The following is a 22,007-nucleotide window of genomic DNA, read 5'->3' as shown; positions in this document are numbered from 1 at the left end:
TCCCCCCGATGATGCCCGGCCCGGCCCCTAGAAACACCCAACACCTCACTAGCATTCTCCCTGATGTACCTAGCCACCCTATCCCACATACTATCCATGTTCCCCCTACACTCCCATACCCTCATTCCCTTCAACTTCTCCCCTATCTCCCACGCATTCACTGGCGTCAAGCCGCCCCACTTAATTCTAGATCTACACTCCTCACCTTTTTCTTTCTATCCTTCTTTATACCCAAATCCATAACCAAGAGCCTATGCTGGGTTGAAAGATTCTCACTCGGGATGACCTTACAGTCCTTACACAACACTCTATCCCCTTTCCTAAATAACAAAAAGTCAATTTGGGTCTTGGCTATCGTGCTTCGAAAGGTGATCAGGTGATCATCCTTCTTCGGGAAGCCTTAGTTCACCACCACCAGCCCAAAGGACCTCGTAAAATCCAATAGAGTAGCCCCCTCTTCATTTCTTTCCCCAAAACCAAAACCACCATGCACATCACCAAAGCCTCCCGGTAATGCCTCGATGTGCCCATTGAAATGTCCTGCTACAAAAATCTTCTCCCAGCTAGGCACGCCTTTCACCACCTCATCCAAAGCCTCCCAAAACTGCATCTTCTCCTCCCCATCCAAGCCCACTTGCGATGCATAAGCACTTTGTGTGTGTATATATATATATTAGAATTATTAGTAGAGATGATGTAAGCTGTCATTTGGACTTTTTTGCTGGCAGGTAACGTGATCAAAGTTATATATATATATATATATATATATTAGAGTTGTTAGTGGAGATGGTGTGAGATGTCGTTTGGGACTTTTTTTCTTGCAGGTAACGTCAAAGTTTTCTTTACTTATATTATTTTCTACTTTGCTCAGTCGGCTTATGATACCTACTGAGTACAAGTGAACTGTACTCTCTTCTACTGTGCCCTTTTGGTATCGATTTGAGTATGAGTACATGAGATTCTACATGATTTCGTATGGTTAGAGGGGTTTTTGGGTACTAGGTGTTCTATGAATTTTAGATCCGACTCCAAGCGTCCTCTTATTTTACTTTATGTATTTATTTTTTTTTCAAAGACATATATGTATTTTTAGATTTCAGTTATGTACTAGATGCTCTTAGACCATGACACCAAAATTTAGGGACTTATGAGATTTCTTTCAGACTTCCATTTAAATTTTATTTTTTATTGGCTTGAGATCGTTCTAGAAGCCTCGCTTGATTTATGTTATTGTCGATTTCATTCTTCCTTTATCAGTTTGGGTGATTGTCTTACTTATCAAGGTTGAGTCGAGATAAGTGTCATCATGACCTATTTTTTATTATGATAATTTACTGTATGATGATTTTTCTGGCAGTTACTGCCATTTGGCAATAGTTTCTATCAGGTGATTTTGGTGGTTTTAGTGAGGTCTGTGTGTTTATAGTAGTGGGGGTATTGGCCATACTTCTAATCTTTGTATGGATATTTTACTTTTTTCTTTCACCCATAAAATTTAAGTGTTGTAAAGGTCTTTTAGGATATGTTTAGCAATGTATTTATGCATTTTTCCTTTTAAATTTACTAATTAAAATTCATAAAATTAATCTTTATAACAAAAATTGCTCCATTTTGCCTAATAATTAACACAAACATTGAAATACTAATACATTTTGATGTTTTACAAATAGGATGACTGCCCTAAAGTTAAAGTCTACTAGAAAAATCTTAAAGAAATCAACGTCAATCTGAATTCGAGAAGGTCCTATTTGAAAACTGTTGTATCGATTGTGTAATTATTAGGATCGCATTGTCGAATAATTGCACAATATAGTAATTATCATAAATCATCTAATTATCATGAAGTATTTACATTGTAATTTTTAATGTCATGTTTGATTGTATAAGTATAATTACATAACTAGATCTTATGACAAACATACCAATATATAAAGTTACATTTCATTAAACCTAAATACAATTGTAAAGTGACTTTTTAAATAGTCCGTTAACTATACTTAAAAAATTAATAAGAAAAAATCTCATTGCATTTTAGATATGACAAAATGATTTGAGGTGGTTTATGCACCTCGGTGTTGTTATTCGAGCTTATTTAGCTTAGCTAAGAGAATTTCTCTTATGCTTGATGAGTAAATATTTGTATAGATGATCATATAAGTGATAAATACTTAATTATAATGTTTAAGGTGTGCTTCAAACAAGTTTGGAATCAATTTAGTCACTTAGAGTTTAGAAGAGAAAACTAGTGTTACTAGCTTGAGCTATGTGTTGCTCTAGTTCATCTCAGTGGATTCTAGTGTGTATAATGAGTTAATAAGGGTTTGATTGTGTAATAATGTGTGGAATAACGTTTTTATAGTGTTTAAGGTACAATTAAAACAAGCCAAGAGAAAAAACACTAAGTTAAAGATCAAAAGGACAAAACTAGTACTCTTAGCTTAAGTTACTAGTTCATCGCCTTGGATTGTATGTTATTTTGAGCTCTAATTTGTGGTGTTTGATGATATAGTATTCTTTTTTAGTTGATTATGATGATATATGTATGATACACAAGCTGGAAATCAAGTATAAACAACACCACAAGGCTTGGAAAAGATAGACAAACACATGGGACAAGATTTGACCAAAAATAGATGTTTTGGAGTCATTGGCATACCACGGACCTTAGGCACCGTGTTAGGGCCGTTACATGGCCTTAGGAGAATCCTAAATGGCCAATTCAAGTATCTCACCGTGATTAGGTCATGCCAAGGACCCTAAGCACCGCAATAAGGGTGTGGTATGGCCCTAAGTCAAAATCAGCAGCTTGTGTCCAAGTATAAATAGGACACTTAGTTGTTATGTTTCACACCTTAGACGACCTTGGGACTTGAAGGGAGGCTAGAGAATACTTAAATTAGGGTTTATCTTCCATTACTTTAGTTTGTTTATGGATTTTAACATGTATTCATTAATTGTGATTACAATAATGTCCATGATCTGCTAAACACTCTTTTTCGGGGTTAAGGCCAAGAACATGAGTATTGATGTGATGAATTGACTTGGTATTAGTTGTTTATCAGTATTGGTTGTTTAATTATCCTTTTTATCACTATTTTAAGGATTCTCAACCCTTAGAATACATGTATAATCATTAAGGATTCTCAACCCTTAGAATACATGTATAATTATCTTTTGAACCCGAGAGGAGGAACAAAAGGATAGAACATAAGATAGATAGAATAGAACTGTAATCTTCTAATTGAATGGAGTTATAATTTGCATTTATGTTATAAATATACCTATGTGTTCTATTTGGTTCAAGTTTGGGATGAAATATGAATATATTTGACTTAGTTCTTGCATCCCCACTCAACGATGTAGTTGTAGGGCTAAGTTAGATAATTGGTTAGAGGTTCATAAGGTCGTAGTCATAGTATAGAACCCGTGAACCACCGCTGACCAACTTTGATATTTTGAGAAGGGTTCGAGTGTGAGCATACCTGTCGGTGTTTGAAAGATAATGAACTATGCCTGAGCGGGGCGAAGCCAGAGGAAACTCTGGTGGAGGCCTGTAGCAATACTGACGTGCAAATCGACAACCAAGATAATTAACCTAATCAATGAAGTTCTATAATGTAATATGATTGTTCGTAGTTCCTTAACCCTGGTTTCGCTCCATTGTTGTTCATAATTTACCACATTGTTAAGTTTACTCTTAGTTTACTCACAAATAATTTGTGGTTACGTTAGCGCTGAGTTAATCTTAATAGTTGGACTAGTCTGGGATAGTTGTTAACACTAGTCTCCGAGGGATCGATACTTGACTTATAAAAGGCCACTATATTACTTGATGAGACCACGTACAATTGTGTGTGTGCTTGAGCACAACACAAAACAATAATTTTACTTTTCATACCCTTGCTAACTTATTGCGGTAGCTTAATTGATTTGACTGCCTGACTTTTATCTTGTTAGTGAGTATTCGATTCACCAACTTAGTATCCCCTCATTCATGTCTCTTAGAATTTACCTTAAAAAACATATGATTTGGAAATCAATAACAGATCTAACAAGAAATACAATATCTTTGATGGGAATACAATAGATATTAAGAGCACCTACATTGAGAAAAATAAAATGGGTGTTAATTGAATTCGGCCAAGGTTGATTTGCTATTTAATGGGTTTATTTCAAATATTTTTTTTTTAATTTATAGAATATTTACAAACGAATTTATAAAACTAATCTAACATGTTACAATTGAACATAAATGTCAAGATACTAACGCAAAAGACTCGATATTTTACTAGTTGGTTTATAGCTCAAGCATTGTCATTCCAAAGATAATGTCAAGAGTATATACAACTGAGTTATTTTTTATTTCTCACCTTAGAGCATAACATATAACTGCGGGTTTATGATGCAATAATATAATTTTAATATAAAATTTTCTTCTAAAACATGTTATTTTTTCTTTTTGTGCTCTATTTGCTCTGAATAGCGTATGAGTTGCCTCAAAATATGCATTTAGACAACTACATTCTCCATGAATCACCTCTTTAGGTGAAAGTTAGGAATGTAACTACAAGAAAATTTTAGATAAATATGTGCTCATGAATAAAAAATTTGGATTGAGTGCAAATGCAATTTCGTTAAACTATTTTATGGGGGTTGCTGAGGTAAAAGTATCAAAGTATCATTGAACTTCTTTGGGAAAACTTTGTTATCACCACTGCACACAAATGATTCCACTGTAGAACATATTTTGACTTACTACTTAAACCACTGATGATCATGTTAAACCTTTATGTTTGATACTAAGATTCTTTTAGTATAATTCATTTTTTTATTAATAGGCAACATAATTATCATTGTGAAACCTTTCATAAAAGATATGAATGTGATAATAGAAAAACCTTAAGATCAAGAGAAGTACTTATATCTTTCTTTTCAACAATTTGAATGAACTTTCTCTTATTCCGGCAAATAATGTTGTGGATTGATCAACACACTTCGAGTCTACTATAAGATCTTACGAAAATTTAAGAGCAGAAAATAATTTTCCTTCTCTGCAGGCCATTTAATCAATGTAGATTAAATTATTTAAATTTTGTAATTTATAAAATAATGAAAAATTTTGGGTCAAGCACAGAAGAAATTTTTAAAAAAATTAAAATTGGGCAGGAGCCCATTCATTGAAAACAAAACAGTAAGGGTGCAAAAGCCTAGCCAAAAATGGCCTGGCCCAAGAATAATTGGATCCAACATATAGAAATAAGATATTACTCCAGCAATTACGAAAGTAACCAGAAGCTTGTAGCTCTCTTGTCCAAATCCCATCAAATCTATCCAAAATGAATCCCAAAAATCATTGAACCATTCTCAAGAAGATGTTTCTCATTTGTATATGCATTCAACTCTTAAACTTGCATCTGCGATTCAACTTAAAGCTTGATCTACCATAATAGCTTCGACTCATAAAGTGACTTTGGAAGAGCCAAATTTGAGGATGAAAGGCAAATCCATCTTCTCTTATCAACTCTTCATTCAAGTTAAGTCCTCTCTTTTCCTTAAAATGAATTGTATCCCTCTTTTCAGCTGAATGGTGAGTTGAATCTAGCCAGAGATTGATACCACCATCTAATACGTTAATAAGAAAAATAGAAAACATTTTTTGAGAAATTATTTGTAACTCACTGTGTGGTAACTTGCCGCAGATTACCAGTAGAAATAGTATTGTTGACATAATGAAACCTTAAGCAGTATCTACGTCTTGATTTCGTACCTTTGAACACCCCAAGCTCTCACCAGGTGCGGATACTCCATCATATGAATTTTCTTCAGACATAGTTACATATTTTGTGCTTTCTTCTGCTATCAAAATGCTAGTTGTGGTATGAAATCTCGTCCAAGTTTAATAACTCATGTGTAGATACCATCAGTCAATTATGGTCCCTAAAATGTTTGGTAATCCTTGCTTATCCCGATATAGTATTTTTTTCCTTCACTAGGCTAATTCCGATAATAAGATGTTCCGATCAAATTAACATCTAAGCTTTTAACTGCTAGTAACTTGCCTTCTTATTTGTGGAATGTCTTGGTTGTCTAATTTCCATTGCTTGGTATGTCTTCAAAATATTCAATTAAAAATCACCTGCAAAATAAAAAATAAGGTTACTGAAAAAATCAGCAAGAGCATTTTCTTCTTGAAGGGAATGTTGTACTCTTGTTGTCATTGTTCTCCTCGGTCTGTTAATGCCATTTACTTCAATTATCAACCTCCAGGGGGGCTTTCATCTATTCTCCAAAATCTGCATCATAGTCAGAGAATCTGACTCTATAAGTATGGGACTAATCTTGAATTTCCTTGACTGTTCCACTATATTCTTTTGTTGGGTTTCAAAGAGTGGCATTATTTAATACCAACTGCCCTAGAATAATGTTTCCATACTAATCTTGCCACCTCTCCACTCAGAAAAAGATGTTCAATTGTCTCCCTTTTAGGACTTGAACAACACCTACAATTAGCAAAATTATTAGGATTCTAGATATTAATCAAATGAGAAATAGCCACCTTGCCTAACCACACTCTCCAGGCAAGGAAAGAAATTTGAAAGGTAATCCTGTGCACCACAGTTGACTGAGATCTTCATTAAGATCCTTCTTATTTCGTAACAGGTTCCAGAAACTCTTCACACTAAAACTACATGTACTAGTCAAAGTCCACCGTGGTTTGTTCATCCATTAGTTGGGCTTTGCTTAAGTTGTTCCTAGAATGCTCCACCACATACTTTGGAACTCTTTCTTGTATGATCTAAAAATTCCAACCATCTTTAGTCAAAAAGTCTCCAATAGCAAGTGTGAGTATCTAAAGGGTGCTTGAATAATGGACCAAGATTAGTCCAATTATCAAATCAAATGTTTATTGTTCCTCTTTTAGGCTCCCACCAAAGAAATTGTTCAACTTTGTCCCTATTCTCCAGCATGTACTTCCAAACATGAGAGCCTTCTTTCCATTTCACAAGGGTAGAGATCTGCTTCTTACAATATTTGGGCCATAAGAAATGGGTCCATAAATTATTTTGTGTTCTAAATCTCCACCATAATTTTGCATACATTGCCTTAGACACATCAAACATAGATCTAAATCCAAGTTCCCCTTCATTTTTAGGCGGACACACTTTTGTCCATGTAGACCAATGTTTGCTTCTTCCTGTTTCTTTATTACTCCAAAAGAACTTTGCGAAGATTCTATGAATTTCCTTCAACACAAAAATAGGAGGAACTATTACCGATAACACATAAATAGGCATAGTCTTCAAAACACTTGTAAGGACTTTCTTTCCACCATAAGAGAGAAGTTTCTCCTTACATGCTTGAAGTTTTCCCTTCACTTTGTCAAGAAGATCAACATAGTCTTCTTTCCTTTTCTTTTTATGGGTAATAGGACACCCCATTCTTTGGAGGTAGCAGTATGGACTGCGTACATTCTACCCTCCTTAGACCCCACTTTGTGGAAATACACTGGGTTTGTTGTTGTTGTTGTTGTTGAGGACACCCCAGATATTTTATTGGAAACTTGCCTTTGTCTATTCCAGTGATGTGAGCAATTTGAGAATCCATTTCCCCTTCTGTGTTTTGATTGATGTAAAAGAAGTTTTATCCTGGTTAACTTTTCATCCTAATTATTGCTCATATTCATACAAAATAAATATAATATTTTCCAAAGACTAAGAATTGGATGAGGAAAAGATAATGACATCATCAGCATAAGCTAAGTGGCTCAAACTAGAACACCACTTAGGCATTCTAAATCCAACAAACTGATTGTCTTCAAATAAGAAATTTAAGGCTCTTGAAAGCACCTCTGAAGAGAATGAATAAAGCTAGGAAAAGAGGATCCCCTTGCTTCACTCCCCTAGTGGAGTGAAAAAAGCCATAAGATTGCCCATTAATAAACATAGAATAATAATTGTTAGAAATCAATCTCCAAATAAAATCAACAAAAATATTAGAGAATCCCATCTTCCTTATCACCGTCATCAGGAAAAAACAAGAAACTTTGTTATAAGCTTTAGCCATATCCAGCTTAATGTCAACATTAGATGGCTTTCCTCTCTTACTATTGTGTATTATCAGTTCTCGAGTCAGTAGAACATTCTCAATAATGTTTCTATCTTTAACAAAATCAGACTGGTTAGGAGAAATACGGTTTGGTAAAACACCTTACAATCTATCATGAATAATTTTGGATATAATCTTATTGCCAAAATTACTCAGACTGGGAGTGTAGGGGGGACGTGGATAGTATGTGGGATAAGGTGGCAAGGTGCATCAGGGAGAATACTAGTGAGGTGTTGGGTGTTTCCAGGGGCCGAGCCGGGCATCATCGGGGGGATTGGTGGTGGAATGAAGAAGTTAAAAAGAAAGTGGAGACTAAGAAGGGGGCGTATCCTAAGTTGGTTGAGAGTAAGGATGAAGAAGAGAAATGGGTAAATAGGGAGGAGCACAAGTTAGCTAGGAAGGAGGCTAAGTTAGCAGTTACGGCTGCTAAGACGGCAACGTTTGAGAGCTTGTATGCAGGGTTAGAGGAGAAAGGAGGGGAAAAGAGGTTGTTTAGGCATGCTAAGGCTAGAGAGAGGAAGGGTCGTAACCTCGACCAAGTGAAGTGCATTAAAGGGGAGGATGGTAGAGTGTTGGTGGAGGACGGTCACATTAAGAAAAGATGGCAGTCGTATTTTCATAGGCTCTCCTGAATGATGAAGTGGGGTTTGGGGTTAGAGTGTCCGCAGTCCATACTACTACCTCAGATGAAGTAGAGAGACTATTTTCGATAGACCCTCGGCTCAGGACAATAACAAATATAACAATAAACATAAAGACACACAACAAACAAAGGGTGACACACTGCTAGATAATAAAGAAAACAAGACACCCACAAAGTAGTAGTATAAACTTGCTATACAAAATCAGAGACATCACCAAGAGGCTACAAGGCACTAAAGGCACCAATACAAACAACACCCTTTTCCTAATATTACGAGCGTACTCCTACCTACTAGCCCTCTACCGTAATTTACGCCCTCCACACCTTCCTATTAAGGGTCATGTCTTTCGTAAGCTGTAACAGTTAATTGCATATATAAATGATCAAAATTTCAACACTAATATATTAGGAAATATTTCAAGTCAAAAATTTAAAATAGATACTAAAAATTACAGTAATAGTGTAATACAATGTACAGAAAAAGGAGAAAGAGGAAGAAATAGAAGAAAAAAAACAGAAGAAGAGAAAAAAATAAGAAATCAGTACCAGACTACCAGTTGAGTCGCCTGAGTAAGAAGAAGAAACAAGAAAAAGAAAAAGAGAAACCATGTCGTTGGAGTACTTACCAATTGCCGGAGTAGCCACTGTTAGTCTTTGGAATCACAGTCGCAGTAATGACTAGTCTTAGGTCGCAGTCGCCAAGCAGGTAAGATAGTCGAACCAAAATAGGAAAATAAGCCCAACAATTACCTTTTTTATTCCTAAAACCGTAATTTTTTTAAGAAAATAAAAAGGTGATGCCATTGTAACCTCGCCTCTCCGTGTTGCTAACCTCGCCTAGGCGTCGCCTTTTGTAGGTCACAGTGCCACAAAGGCTGGTGGTGACTATGCCTCGCCTTGCCATTCACCATTGGCGACGTGGCGAGCGTCATTGATAACACTGCTACGAGAATCTACACAAGGAAACAGAAGGATGGAGAAAGCTAAAAAAAGGTTGGCTCAGTGGAAAGCCCAATATCATTCATTAGAGGGAAGGATCACTAATCAACTCTATGTTGGACTCTCTTCCTACGTATGTGATGTCTCTATTTATTATGTCTGCAAGTGTGATTAAGAAGCTGAACAAATTGAGGAGAATTTCTATGGAAAGGCAACAAAGAAGTGAGGAATACAAATTGGTCAAATGGGAGGTTGCACAACAGAGCTAAGAACAAGGGGGTCTTGCTATCAGAAATTTAAGGATCCACAATAATGATCTACTGATGAATGGTTATAGAGATTTAGTGGAGACGATTCTGCTCTATGGAAGAGGTCATTTCCCACAAGTTTGGTCAAACCAGCCAATTGTGTTCTAATGAAAGTAATTGCACTTATGGTATGGGGGTTTGGAGGAAATCAGATCACTTTGGCCAAAGTACAAACTCCAGAATCAGGGTTGGAGATGGCACCAAAACCCTGTTCTGGAAGGATAATTGGAGAGGGCAAAGTCCCTTTACAAGAAGCTTATCCTGATTTTATGATGTTAAGTAGTGACCCTAAAGTAACCATTTTTGAAAGATGGTCAAACCAAGGGTGGAATCTTAATTTTAGAAGACATCTAAATGACTGGGAGGTAGAGTGACAAGCCTATTGAGTGAAATGGAAAATTTCCCAGGCGCTATCATCCTGCTATCATCCTTGTCTGATGCACTGAGATGGAGACATAGGGATGATATTTTTCATGTGAATAACGTGTACAAGAAAATAATGTGATGCAAGGTGAGTGCCTAAAAATCTGGAAGAATATCTGGAAGAGCATGGCTTCCACCACGGTTAAATATTTCACTTGGCTAGTGGTGAAGAGAGCATGCCTTACACATGAGGTTCTACAAAAGAAGGGGAGAGTAGTAGTGACTAGATGTTTCTGTGTAATGAAACTGGGGAGACGAACCACCTTTTTTTCTACATTAAAAATTCACTACACAATTGTGGAATCGGTTCCTTAGTCTCACAAAGACTAATGGACAATGTCTGAGCATACTGCTGATTTGATGAACTGTTGGATGAGAAGAGGGGGAGGTAAGAACCAGGAAAAATGATGGAGGATAATACCTTCATGTATATGGTAGACAATATGGAAAGAGAGACATGGGCATTCATGATGTGAAATGGAACTGTTTAGTTTCTTATTTTTTTGGTGTAAAGGAAACTCTATGGAGGAATAGATGAGCTGGTAGAATTCTTAGGTGCTATTTAAAGATCAGAGTCTGACCTTACTTCCTTGTAATTTTATTCCTCAATACCGAAGAATAAAACAGTACTAAATCTCAAAAAAATAATAAATGCAAATACATATGTTAAGTCCATGACCAATAAACATATTCATGAATGACAAATAAATGTTAAAAACTTACTTTTTTTTACGATAAACTGAAATATCAATTGTTTTAGTGTCTCTCCCTTTAGGAGAGGCTCATTGGCAAGGAAAAGGATGTCTTAAAACCTTGATGACAATATTGAAGTGCTCATTCCGCGAGCCAAAGTGTTTGCGCTCAACACGTTTTGAATCTCGCTTCTAGGTTTAAGCATGTGTTGACAACACTGCATAGTTCACATGAATGCTACATTACATAGGTGGAAGTTGTGAGAAATAATGGAGAAAAATATTATTGAATTGTGTATCTACATAATTACATTGAGACTCTATTTATAGACACTACATAACAATCCTTTACCAAGTAGGATTTTATATACCTCTCCCATTCCTACTCATATTTTAACCCCTCCCCCCCCTCAAGCTGGTGCATAGAAGTCATATGTACCTAGCTTGTTACAAATGTCATTGAAGATATCTGCAAGTTGATCACTTGACTTCACAAATATCCCCTGAGAGTATCTTTCCTCTAACAAAATAACAATCAATCTCTATGTGCGTAGTTCTCTTACAAAACACTGAATTTGATGCGATATGAAAGGCTGCATGATTATCACACACAAGTTCCATCGTACTGGTTTCTCCAAATTTGTTCTCTCAGCTTTGATTCTCTAAAGTTTAGTTCTCTCAGCTTTGATCCAAACTAGATCACAAGTTGCTACAACCATTGCTCGATATTCTGCTTCCGCACTAGATCGAGTAACCATACTCTGTTTCTTACTCTTCCAGGATACCAAATTACCTCCTGCGAAAACACAGTATCCTGATGTAGAACGTCTATCAGAGGGTGATCTTGACCAATCAACATCTGTATATCCGATGGTATGCTTATGGCCTCGATCCTCGAAGAGTAGTCCTTTATCTGGAGCTGACTTTATATATCGCAAAATACGAATAATTGCTTACCAATGACTATTAAGGAGGAAGTCATAAATTGACTTACGACACTCACAGGAAAAGAAATGTCAGGTCTAGTCACTGTGAGATAATTCAACTTTTCAATCAACCGCATATACCTTTAAGGATCACTGAGTGGCTCCCCTTATCCTGACAGAAGTTTAACATTTGGATCCATAGGAGTGTCAATAAGTCTACATACCACCATTCTTGTTTCCTCAAGAATTTCTAAGGTATACTTGCGTTAAGAAATAACAATACCTAATCTGGACTGAGCAACCTTGATACCTAAAAAAATTTCAGTTTGCCGAGGTCTTTAGTCTGGAAATGCTAGAAGAGATGTTTCAAATTAGTGATACCATCCTTATCATTACCGGTGATAACAATATCGTCAACATGAACGACCAAATAAATACACAAATTTAGTTCAGAATGACGATAAAACACTGAGTGATCAGCTCCGGTATAAATCATGCCAAACTCTTGAATTACTGTGCTAAACTTTCCAAACTAGGCTCGAGGGGACTGCTTCAGACCATAGAGTGGCCTGCGCAACCGACATACAAGGCTACTAGACTCCTCCTGAGCAATAAAACTAGGTGGTTTCTCCATATAAATTCCTTCCTCAAGCTCAGCATGTGGAAAACCGTTCTTAATGTCCAACTGATAAGAGGCCAATGACGAACGACAATAATAGATAGGAAAAGACGGAAAAATAGTATTTTATCCACGGGAGAGAAAGTGTCACTATAATTACGCCCAAATATTTGCATATATCCTTTGGCAACAAGGATAGTGTTAGTGTGTGGAGGTCGAGGATAAGGTTAGAAGGCTAGTGTTAGTGTGTGGGTTGTAGCAAGCAGTCAGGAGAGTTCTTGTGTAGTCGGGATAGTAATCATTGGACAGTATACATAGGTGTCTTTGGTATGTGAGTGTTTGTTACTACTAGGTGGGTGGCCTATTTCTTATTTCTTAGTTCCTATTTTTCTTATTCCGTGTTGCTCTTATTTCCCGTATCTCATATTTCTCTGATTTTTATTTTATTATCTCTTATTCTTTATTTCAGTTATGTCATCCATCCCCTTGTTTACTATCCTTTATCTTGAGCCGGGGGTCTATCGAAAACAGCCTCTCTACCTCTTCAGAGGTAGCGGTATGGACTACGTACATCTTACCCTCCCCAGACCCCACGCTGTAGGACTACACTGGGTTTGTTGTTGTTGTTGTAATTGGTCTCATATCTAAGAAAGTTTGCACATTAACTTTCTTCGGAATAAGAACCAAATTTGTATGAGTAATAGATTTAGGAAGAGAGTTAGCAGAGAAAAAATCAATTGTCATTCTTATAATGTCTGGCCCCACTATGTCCCAACATATTTGATAGAATTTGCCTGATAAGCCATCTGGCCTACAGGCACTTTCCCCACTCAGGTTAAACACAGACTTTTTTACTTCAGCACTGTCAAGAATAACTTTAAGAGCATTATTGTCTTCATCATTTATCAATTCAGAGATGTGATCAAGAAGAGAATGGTTTATATTATCCCTTTTCTGTCTGAACTGCTGCTAATAGAACATTACAGCCTTATCTGTTATTTCTTTTGATTTCTCTAGCCATACCCGTTGCTGATTTTGAATCTTCATCAGTTTTAGTTTCTGCCTTCTCCCTTTGACCATACTATGAAAAAATTTGGTGTTTCTATCACCATCTACAAACCAGTCATATACAACTTTCTGTTGCCAATAACTCTCTTCTAGATTTAAATACCTAGTATATTCAGTCTTGTTTTTTTGCATCACCACTCTATTTTCAGCCCGAAGGGTTCTCAAATAATTACTCTTTAATTCTAGAAATTTCCTCCCTGATTATCAACTGTTGAAAATGTCTCCATATATTTTTCTGCTCCAAATAGTCAACACCTTCTTGATTTTTTTAATCTTCCTCTTGAAGTCCAGGAATGGGTTGTTTGAAACATCTACATCCCAATTATTAAACCACATCCTTAAAATCTACATGTTGGACCCAGGAGTTAAGAAACTTGAATTGAATCACTATTTGCACAAGCAAATAGTAGTGGGGCATGGTCAGAACCATTTCTTGGTAAGTGCTCAACTTTTGAATGTGAAGATTTCTTGAAACAGAGAGTTAATTAAAACCCTATCCGACCTTTCAAAAATACAATAGTCACCAAATCTTCTGTTCCACCAAGTAAAAGGGCTCCCCTTATATGGAACCTGAATTAAGTCACACGATTTTATACCAAGTCTTAAAAATCCTCAAAATCTGCTTCTACCATCGGGAGACCCCCTATCTTCTCTTCTTCATTTAGGACCACATTGAAGTCTCCACCTATTAACCAAGGGCTATTAATATCATCTGCGATTGAGTACAAATCTTCCCAAATCTCCAATCTAAGTTGGTCGTCACATTTAGCATAGACTAATGTTGCACAAAATCTGGTAGCTAACACTTGATTTTGCATATTGATAGTAATCTGCTGCTCAGAGTTACTAATGACATTGAGATCATACCCATGATTGATAAATATTCAGATCATACCATTTGTATTATGCAATGAATGTGGCATTTTCAACCTTGATTTATATTTATTAGTTGTTCTGACATGCTGAAAAGGTTTTATTAAAGCCACAAGTGCAAACTAGTGAAAGTTATGAAACATTTGCACTCATTGAAATGCTTTTTGTGACTTTACTAACCTTATGTTCCAAATTAGTTCTTTCATGATTCACTAACTTGTTGATTGACCCTTTTCCTTCTTGTTTGCACTCTTGCAAATTTAAGTGCAGAGACCATCCTAGGTGACAAATCAGCATCATTAAATATTTGGTCTTCTGTCATAACACTCTCTTCCCCAACAGGTTTATTCTCTGTTGCTGCTTCAATCTCCAGTCTGTGTGTGGGAATATTGTGAATGGCCTTACTTGGGGATTCAATGTGTCAACTTGGAGTGTTGTTGGAAATTCCATGATAGCCATGTTGTCTATACATTGATGATCTCCTTTCTTCTCCCTAACCTCATGATGACCAGCTGGAACCTGTATACTTGTAGTATCAATTACTTTTGTTGTTGGAGTTGTGTTCTGAATGTGATCCACATGAATGGTATTATTTGCACCCTCTGTTGTCATAGTTGTGTCTGGAGAAGTGTGGGTATGATTTACTTGGGATTTTTCCCTAACAATTTTCGTACGGATACTATTCTAATACAATTTAAAAATTAGTCAAATTTAAAGGTTTAAACACTTGAGTTATTAAACCATGATAATTCTTCTTTCTTTTTTTAAAAGATTTTTGCTCTTTATTTCCAAATAAAGTTTTGGTTATAGGGGATTTTAATAGTTCAGATGGTGGAGTATGTGAACTTTTATCATATTCCTATAAAATAGTGGGATAATTACATAACTTAGTCAATATTGACTCCTAATTATCTTATTTATCTTGGTTTCAATTAATTACAATTCATAATCTCCTCTTGCCTATTAATTTTTCATAATTATAATTCATAGTTTCTCTCATGTATTTTTTCTTTTTCTCTATTTTCTATTACTTTCCCTTTTTTTTTTTTTTTCAGTTTTTTCCTTCTTTTTTTCTTTTCCTTTTTTTTGGTTTTCTCTTTCTTTTCTTTTTTCAAATTTTTCGTTTTCTTTTTCTTCTTTTCTTTTGTATTTTTTTCTTTTTTTTCCTTTTTATTTTTTTCTCCTTCTGTTGTTTTTTTCTCTATTTTCTATTACTCTTTTTTCAGTTTTTTCCTTTTTCTTTTTTTTTTCTCTTTCTTCTTTCTTCTTTCTTTTTAAAATTTTTTCTTTTTTGTTGTCTTTTTTCATTTGGTCTTTCCTTTTTTTTTTCCTTTTTCAGTTTTTTCCTTCTTTTTTTCGTTCTCTTTCTTTTCTTTTTTCAATTTTATCTTTATCTGTATTTTTTTTCTTTTTATTTTTTCTCCTTTTTTTAGTTTTTTTCTTCATTTTTTTTTTACTTTTTTGTTTTCTCTTTCCTTTTCCTTTTTTCAATTTTTTCTTTTTCGTTGTCTTTTTTTTTTCTTTTTCTTGTTTTCCTTTTTTATTTTTTTCTTTTGTTTTTTTCTCTATTTTCTATTACTCTTTTTTTTTTTCTTTTCATTTGTGCGAATTAACAAACATAAATACAAGTGCGAACTATAAAATATAAATACAAAGGCGAATTATAATGTACCAATATAAGTGGAAATTATAAAGTACAAGTACAAATGTGAACTATAACATATAGATACAAGTGTGAATTATCATTTGTATTTTTTAATTATTGACAAAGAACGATTGATTTTCTTTTTATGAATATTTATTTGTATTTATTTATACGAGTTATATTTATTGATACAAATAAATATAATTTAAATTTTTATAAAAATACAATTTGTATTTGTATTTTTAAAATTGTTGGTTTCATTTGTTTGTAATTGTATTTATATCAAGTGATATTTATTTATTTACAAATACGAATAATTATTTTGACATACAAATACAAAACGGTACATTTTTATCAAATGATACATTGCATATTTATATATTTTAGAATCAAGAAAATACAATTAATGCATTTACTTGTTTGTATACAAATACAAATGATAAATTGTGCATAATCACGGCTAAATACAATATGCAATCAACTTACAAATACAAATACAAAATAATTCTTTTAAAATATAAGGATATCGATGAAAATAGAATACAAATATGATCTAAATATACAAACACAATAAAATCATAATATAAATATAATTCAATATAATATACAGTTAATTATAAAATACAAATACAAAACAGTTCTTTAAAATACAAGTGCGAATTATATTAAATATAAATGATAGTGCGAAATAACAAATACAAATACAAGTGCGAACTATAAAATACAAATATAAATGTGAACTACAAAATACAAATACAAACGTGAACTTTAAAATACAAATATAGTTGTATTAATGAATACAAAAATATAAATGACGGTGAGACTATAAATAGATAAACAATTATGGTATTTGCGTTATCATCAATGACTTGTGCTCGAGTAGTTATATTTTTTTAAAATATAAAAAATATAAAATAGAACAAAAAAAATGATAAAGAAAATAACTACAAAAAAGAAAACCAAAGAAAAGAAAAAAAAGAAAGAGAGATAGAAGAGAGAAAAAAATATCTAAAAATAGGAAAAATTAGAAAAAAAAAAAGAAATATAAAAAAAATAAAAAGAAAAAAAATGGTAGTGTTTTTGACAAGACTAGATATGTAGTGTATTTATGTTTTTATGAATACAGACCACTAAGGAAAAGTGAATACATCGGCTGTGAATAGAATACAACGGCTAAATGGTACTGTATTTAGATTTTATATGAATACAGACTATTGATAAAATCGAATACAGCGGGCGTAAATTGAATACAGCGACTATAAATGGTAATTATGTAATATATGACTATGAAAGGTGAGTTTTCCAGCAAAATATAGCTATTTCTGAAAAATTCCCTTTTATAATTGCCTCTTCTATTTTTCCTTCCCCTACTTCTAATTTTTTTTTTTTTTTGTAAAAAGTATTTGATTTTTAAAAATTTTAAAGTATAAACAAAATAAATTCCACCACATTTGAAATTAATTGCCCTTATCCTAACTCTTTTCAATATTACTAAAATTTTTGAAAAATCTGAATCTCGAATATATTGTGTTGTTCAAAAATTTGAAATATCGGATACATTACTAAATGTTGGATGTATTTTGTTGTTCCCGATATATTATGTTTTATTCATGATACATACTATCTCGAATACATTACTTAAATTTTCTTTGGATACTTACTGTCTTCTGAAACATTAGTATCTTGACTACAATACTTAAAATAAGGGATGAGATGTAATTAAATAAAAGAGATGAAATTTTATGTAGATATGGTAAGATGATTAGTGCTGTGATGTAATTTTTTCAATTTTAATGCCAACCCAACTTCGGATTGAATTTCAAATTTGAAAAGTTCTCCATTCATATTTTCTAATTTCATCTTTATAAAATTCAAATAAATCATTCTCTTTTCCCCTTTTACAAAAAATAAATGTAATGAAAATAAATTTTTTAACCTTAAATTTCATAAATTTCAAATAAATTGAATAATATTTGGAGAAAATGGTCTATTACCCCCCAATCTTTAGTCGAAATTTTAACTACACACTCAATCTTTAAATATGACCTATTATCCCGTGAACTATTTTAAAATGAAATTATTACCCCTGAACTATTTTAAAGTGAAATTATTACCCTCTCGAAAACTGACAATCAATCATTTGGAATGTGGGTGTGATGCACGCGTTGCCACGTGTCATGCCACGCAACTCCACGTCATATTACTTATTTTTTACTATAAAAATTTAATTCCACGTCATATGCCACGTCATATGTCTTCTTCTTCTTCTTCTTTAAAATCAAATCAGCAATTAATGTTATATTTGATTTTCACAAAATGTCGCCGCTTTCAATGGTGCGGTTTCAATGGTGAAATGCCGTTGGATAGTGACGGCACCAAAAAATTCAAAATTCTGGTAACTTTTTTTTTTTTGATGAATTTCAACATTTTCAACGTCAACCATTTTTTTGGGAGCTAAGGAATGATTCTAACACAGAAATTAATTCGAATTTTTCAATCTAAATTGATTCAACAATCTCATGTAATTCGGGTTCTTGGATGCCAGAAGAAGAAGAAGAAGAAGAAAGAAGAAGTCATTGATGAGTTCTTGGATGCCAGTGAAGAAGAAGAAAAATTGAAGAGGAAGAAAAAGAAGAAGAATGGAAGAAGAAAAAGAAACGAAGAAGAAAAAAGAAAAAAAATAATTAAAATTATATATATTTATTTAAAAATATATTAAAAATAAATTTTTAATAAATTATTTTCGTTCTTACTCTCTTTTAAAGAGAGTGAAACACACTCTCTTTCCATGTCAGCGTTGGAGGTAATAATTTCATTTTAAAATAGTTTAGGGGGGTAATAGGTCACCTTTAAAGGTTGAGTGTGTAGTTGAGATTTCGACTAAAGGTTGGGGGGTAATATACCATTTTCTCTAATATTTGGAATGAGGAAAAAAATAGTCAGCTTTATATAAATAATTATATTTATATAGTTGTATAAATTGGATATAAATTATTATACAGTCAGACCTCTCTATAACGTCACAAAGTGAACTTTGGCCATTTAATACGAAAGTTAGATAGATTTTGTCAATGTTAATATTATGTTGTTATACTATGTCACTTTTGGTTTTGGGATAAACAAAAAATAAAAATAAAAGAGAAATAAAAATTAGAGATAGAAGAGGAAAAACAGAAACGAAAAAAGAAAATAGAGAAAAGAACCAAAAAGCAAAAAAAAAAAAAAAAAAAAAGAAATGATAAGTGAATACAAATACAATGAGTAATTATAATATTTCCGTGATCATCCAATAACTTGGTGATACATTGAGCGAGAGAGAGAGAATGAGACTATGAATTATAATTTTGAAAATGGCTAGAAACACTCTCATTTTGATGAAACACATAATAAGGTATTTTCTATAAGTGACCTTTTTCATTTGGTAAAACTCCACATATAGACAATTCAGACCCCTTTTAAATAATTTCATGGTCTAAGTTTTACTAAGTACAAATTATGATTAACAGTAGTCAAGAAATGTATATATGGCCTATTTATACAAATCTACTTGATTGATTTTTCTCAACAACCGATTACAATAAACAGAAATCAGAGATATATAGGTGAGAGGGAATAATGAACGTCCTTAATTTTCTCCAACTTTTCACAAATTCTCCTTTCATAAATCTTCTTTTAAGGTCACATTCGATAGAACACAGTAAAAAAAATAAGAAAAATCAAGAAAGTAACATCAATAATTCATAACATGTATGTAATTCAGTCGTCTTGTTCTTTAATCTCTATTTCATTCCTAAATTCTGAAAAATAATTATATGAAGTGACATGTTTTGTATAAACTGACTTGCAATTGAATTTGTATTTGAGTCAAGCAATGTTCTTGCGGTGAATAGATGTGTTTGTGGTTTTAGTTTGATCAATTCGTTTGATATTTGAATTCGTTTTTGAAAATTCAATGTATAACGGTTTTGATTATTAAATGTATATTGTATTTGAACTCGTATTCGATAATTTTATAGTTTTAAACTTCATTTGAGAAGTATTGTATAATTTCAGTATTATATATTATATTTAAATTCATAATTGTGTATTGTATATACATAGATTAAAAGATTTTGTCAAATAAAAAATGACTTATTTGTACTATTTGAGAGTATATGGTATTGATTTCGTATTTGAGGATTGTATATATACAAAATGAAATACAAAATATAAAATATTTGTAACTTAATTGCTATTATATGTTTGATTATTAACAGGATATGGCTCAATACCAGTTGTTTTGAAGCATTCGAATGTGCAGACAATTGAAAATGAGTATGAGGAATATTGATTGGACTTAATTGTAATGAAAAAATCTGAAAGCTATGACGAATCACTAGGGTTGATTGTTAAATAACTTTGTATAGATTTGAAGAACAAAAGTGCGAGAATTTAAAGATTGTATATTGAAGATATCAGATTATACCTTAAGTGAGATTGTTTTGTCACCAAAATACAAACAACTATCCAAGAGGTCAAAAAGTGATAAAGACAAAAGTTAATTGGAGAATTCTTCAGGAAATAATTCTTCAAATTCATAAAGTGTTTGTGGTTACAGTGGGCACAATAATCGTTCGTGTAGAAAAGCGCCTTGAGTTAAATAGCAGAATTTGAAGAAACATAGAATTGAATTTTCAATTTTTATTTGTGACTGATGTTAATTTTTAATTGTTTTGAATACATTTCAATATTTGATTTAATGAATAATTTTAAAAGTTTTTATGTATTTATACTTATAGATATTTAGTTGTTGTAAGTTGATTCAAATGACTCACTTAAATATATGTTACAAAAAATGTTAAAAATTTTACATGATGCATATGATGCCGCTTGTGAGTTTATGTGAACTTTACTTCATTTGTATGTGAATATTAGGATTTTACTACAACTATAGTAAAATACATATATTAAATATATATATAATCACGAAAAGTTAGTCGTCTGTTGTTAATAAAATTAAAGGAACATATATATACAATTAAATGTACACCCCTATAAACATATACAAAGAATTAGATGTACATAATTAAACATGATCCACATATACATATGAAAGCAATTCATATGAACTGCGTCTTTGTTTGTATACATACAAGTATATATACAAAGCAATTCATATACAAATATATATACAAACGACTTTACTTATATAACAACTTATATGTATACAATTATATATTGTATATATGAAATACATATTAGATAATTGAAAACAATTAATACAGAAAATATAAAATTTATTTTTTCCCTTTTCAGTTACAATAGAGATTAATAAGAAAAGGGATAGCAATCCCTCCAATTTACCCATAATAATCTCTTTTCATATATGTATATTCATATGCATATATTAATATAATTAATTTTATCAAACTAATTCATATAGAGAGGGAGAAAGTACAAATATATACAAAAAAACAATTAACTATATATGTATATAGAATGAAAACAACAAAAATATTGAATATTAAGGCTTTAAGTATATATAAATAATTCATATAAAAATAAATTAAGAATACATAGGTGAAAACACGTGTATAAATTTAAGAATATGTCTGTATAGTTAATTAAATGAGACAAAGTATAAATTTAACATCTTGTATATATAGTTAATCAAATAAGTACACAAAATATATATACAAATTAATATGTATATGACACTGTAAATTAGTCCAATATGTACGTATTGTATATATCTATAAATATACTAGTTTACTCGTACGTGTCTC

The 22,007-nt window shown here is 32.6% G+C and overlaps 1 long non-coding RNA gene across 1 annotated transcript; it reads left to right on the top strand.

Moving 5' to 3' along the window:
* The first annotated feature begins 5,194 nt into the window (after positions 1–5,194).
* Positions 5,195–15,307, top strand: LOC107838869. Its single transcript, XR_001664821.2, has 3 exons — positions 5,195–5,533; positions 5,700–5,793; positions 14,940–15,307. It is a non-coding gene; the product is annotated as an uncharacterized LOC107838869 (long non-coding RNA).
* Positions 15,308–22,007: the final 6,700 nt, after the last annotated feature.

This window comes from Capsicum annuum, chromosome 8 (genome assembly GCF_002878395.1).
Source record: "Capsicum annuum cultivar UCD-10X-F1 chromosome 8, UCD10Xv1.1, whole genome shotgun sequence".
NCBI classification, from domain to species: domain Eukaryota; kingdom Viridiplantae; phylum Streptophyta; class Magnoliopsida; order Solanales; family Solanaceae; genus Capsicum; species Capsicum annuum.
Note: the sequence above shows the minus strand (reverse complement) of the source record. Positions and strands in the feature narration are given on the sequence as shown.